This window comes from Alligator sinensis, unplaced genomic scaffold (assembly GCF_000455745.1).
Source record: "Alligator sinensis unplaced genomic scaffold, ASM45574v1 scaffold196_2, whole genome shotgun sequence".
Classification (NCBI taxonomy): domain Eukaryota; kingdom Metazoa; phylum Chordata; order Crocodylia; family Alligatoridae; genus Alligator; species Alligator sinensis.
In genome coordinates, this window is record NW_005843050.1 from 114,598 (window position 1) to 118,115 (window position 3,518).

General features: G+C 45.8%; 1 long non-coding RNA gene across 1 annotated transcript in view; it reads left to right on the top strand.

Annotated features, from left to right (window-relative positions):
- The first annotated feature begins 1,764 nt into the window (after positions 1 to 1,764).
- Positions 1,765 to 3,518, top strand: part of LOC112548253 — a 2,489-nt gene continuing 735 nt past the window's right edge. Inside the window, exons 1-2 of the long non-coding RNA XR_003092077.1 lie at positions 1,765 to 1,810; positions 3,056 to 3,159. This is a non-coding gene — a long non-coding RNA (uncharacterized LOC112548253). The remainder of the gene's footprint in view (positions 1,811 to 3,055; positions 3,160 to 3,518) is intronic.

Here is a 3,518-nt window from a genome sequence, read left to right on the forward strand (position 1 = left end):
TGGAGATTTGGCCGCCACTGAATCAGTTGAATCTCCAAATTAAACAGGGCGCATCCCCTACCTGCTTTTCCAGCCCTGTCAATGGCTGCCCCGCCATGCTCCAGTGTCCCAGCTCTTTAAAAAAAGGCCCCGCACTCATCGGCTCCTGGCAGGCGGGGGGCAATCCCCACTGCTCCCCACTGCATGGGGAGGGGTTCTGCTACAAGCCGCCAGAAGACCCGAGGGCTGCTGCAGCATCCGGTGAGTACAGGGCTTTTTTTTTTTTGAGCCGGGAACTGGGGCCGCATGGGGCAGCCATTGATGAGGCTGGGAGAGCGGGCAAGGGTCAGGGCGGCGCTCAGGGAGGCTGGGGGAGCAGGCAGGGGATGGAGGCTGGGGGGGGTCCACCCATGGTCCCCTTCCCCCCCCCCCGCCCCCTACTTACTGGCACAGAGTCCGGGTCCAGCTCCCTGCGGTGGTGAGGGGGGACTGCCCAAATCTCCAGAGCTCTCCAAATCTTTTCTGAATTCAGAGAGCTTCGAATTGATTTGGACCTTTTTATTGGTCTCCTGATTTGGGCCAGATCTCCTCCAAATCGAATCAGCACCCAAAGCTTCGCACAGCCCTAGCAAGCACAACACACCAACAGGACCAAAAGCTAGCAATTCCTACTACCTCAGACAGATCGTAGACAGAAAATAAAAATACATTTGATTAATTTAAAATTATCCCGCCTCTATCAAGACAAGTGATCAACATCCATAAGTCAACATATTACTATGAGTAATAAAGCAAGACATTAACTCTGGCAAGTCTAGGAGAGCAAAATTATGCAGTTACACTAGTTGCACTTAAAGTTGGTATCAACTAAGCAAATTGTGTTGGTCTAACTAAAATACATATAATTTTTCTTTTTAACCTGACAAATAAAGTTTTGTTTCTTTTTAATAAAGGAATATATATAATGTTAATTCAAGTGAGCCTACATGTACTGCAGGTTCTAAAACATCCTAGGATAAACTATAGCTATACAATATAGCTAGATGTCAGGGGAAAAGACAGGTACATACATACCGAGAATGCTATTGTCCAAGCTCTTACAGACTTCCCATATCTTATAATAGAAATGAAAAGAAGGTAATCTTTATGTTCTGGGACAGTGAAAGTATATGCCATCAAAAAAATAAAAAGGAAAGAAAATCTAGTAACAGTGAAAGAACAGTCATGATGACATAAATACATTTATTAATAATACATAATTATTTTCTACCTATTGGGACTTTTTACCATCTTTCATTTTCCCTAAGCCTGAGGAAAGGTATGTGTGCCCAAAAGCTTGCAGAAAAAGATTTTTTTGTGTGACCTTGTATTAAACTAACTAAGAGGTATCATCCAAGAGTATGAACCAAGAGTTCTAGAGTTGTGCACATCTATATAATACAAAGACATTTCTGTTAGGGTTGTACGAAGCTTTGGTTGCCGATTCGGTTTGGAGAAGATTTGGTCCGATTGGGAGATTGAATCACCAAATCCGAATTGAATCAGGAGACCAAAAAATGCCTATGAATCAATCTGGAAAAGATTCGGAGGTTCAGAAGGCAGTCTTTCAGGGGAACAGAAACTGAGAAGAGGGAGGGGAAGTAGGCGGGGAAAGACTGACATCTGTAGCTGGCCAGTGACTGTGATCTTTCCCCGAGTCCCTGTTCAATCACAGTGCTCTGGGGGAGGGACGTAGAAATAGCATATAAGCCTCTGTCTGCAGACTTTCTGTCCCTTTTGTGAGCTGTTTCTGCCTGAGCAAAAGAGGGGTGGGTGGCTGGCCCAGAAACAGGTAGGCGGGCGGAGATCTAACCAGCACCGGGAAGGCCCCCTGTTACAGTCTATCATCCCTGCCGTTTTCATCCAAATCTGCCTTAACACATACAAGTGACATGAGTTTTGCTTTCAACAGTTTGAGGTGCAGTTTCCCAGAAACCCGTGCACCTATTTCCTTGAAACTTGGCAGGCTTCATGCCCTCACAAGGGGCTACCATCTCTGCTGTTTTCATCCAAATCTGCCAAAAAAATGACAAAGTTATAGGTATTTCAGTGATTCCCCATTATAGTCTATTGCCAAATCACCAAATCTCTTCCAATCAGCGCTGAATCTTTCCAAGCTGATTTGGCCAAATCGATTCAGGACAGTGATCCAAATCTCCAAAACAAATCACTGTCCTTCAAACTGGTCAAATATGAATCAAATACTTCCCTATTTGCACAGGCCTAACTTCTGCATGCAGCATGGAATTTAATGCAGGAGGAGATAACAACAGATAGTTGAATTGATCTTAAAGTAGGGAATGGGATAATTTTGTAACAAGTGTAAATATACAACCTACATTAAGATAAATCAATTATTCAAAACAGTAGTTCTCAATCTTTCCCATACTAGCACCCCTCTGGGATTCCTATTTAACAAGAAAACATGGAACATGCAAGTTGTTTACAACCCTTAAGTTGCAAACTGTGCCTTAGGGCATAAACTAAACATAAAGTAAATGTCCTCCTTCCAAATCAGACAGCCCTGTACAACTGTTTAACTATATTACAGTGTTTATCACTGTGAGGCACAGAGTACTGCCTACTACCTGAACAAAACAGAGCACACACAGACCACAGGCTTTATTTGTTATTAGTCCTACCACAAGAAGTTTGCATTCCCGAGAAACACCATAAAATAGATTTTAGCTCTTAGAAATCTATGCTAGACAAGACACTTGTGCAAAATGAAGACAAAGCAGTAGGTAAGGAAGAGATTAAAAAAGAAGATCCCCAGAAAGTTTAAACATAGCTATTTATATATTATTTTACAGACGCAACACATGAGAAATTGTTACATCCAGGAGGAGCGGGGGAGGTGTCTGTGCATATTTGCATGTAAAAAATAAGATTCCAGAGGTAATTTTTTTAAAATTAGCAATGAGGTAGAACATGCAGCCCCAGAATGGTTAGCATGAGGCCCCTGGGCTCCCATCCAGCCATCTCCAATCCCCTCCCAGCCATCTCACTTCACCTTCTCCAATTTCTCTTGCCACAGCAACAGGTAAGGGACTGGAGTGCCCAAGCTGTAAATGCAGGAAAGGAGCCAGGCTGCCCACACTGAAGGTGGATTCTGTGCACCTCCAGGAGAGTGAGAAACAGGTATTGAACCACTGGTGACATGTAGGAGGGGCACGTGCTCCCCCTGAGTGTGCTGATGCACCCCCTGACAGGCTGTGCTCCCCGCTTAGGCTATGGGTGGGGTGGGGGGGGAGGTGGGAGTGCTAGTGTTCCCCACCCCCCGAGAGTGCTGGCTGGAGCGCCGCGGCTGCTTTCTGGTCGGTGAGATTGGCTGTGGGACAGATCCCCCCAGTCGCTGACTGGTCACTGGTGGGGGGCACGTGCCCCCCCTCCCCCCCAAGGTGGTACCAGTTGCCAATACATTGAACACATGGTGGGGTGAAGGGAAGCCAGGCTGCATGTGCAGTAGAGTTGGGGGGGGGGGGGGGGGGGGAGGGGGG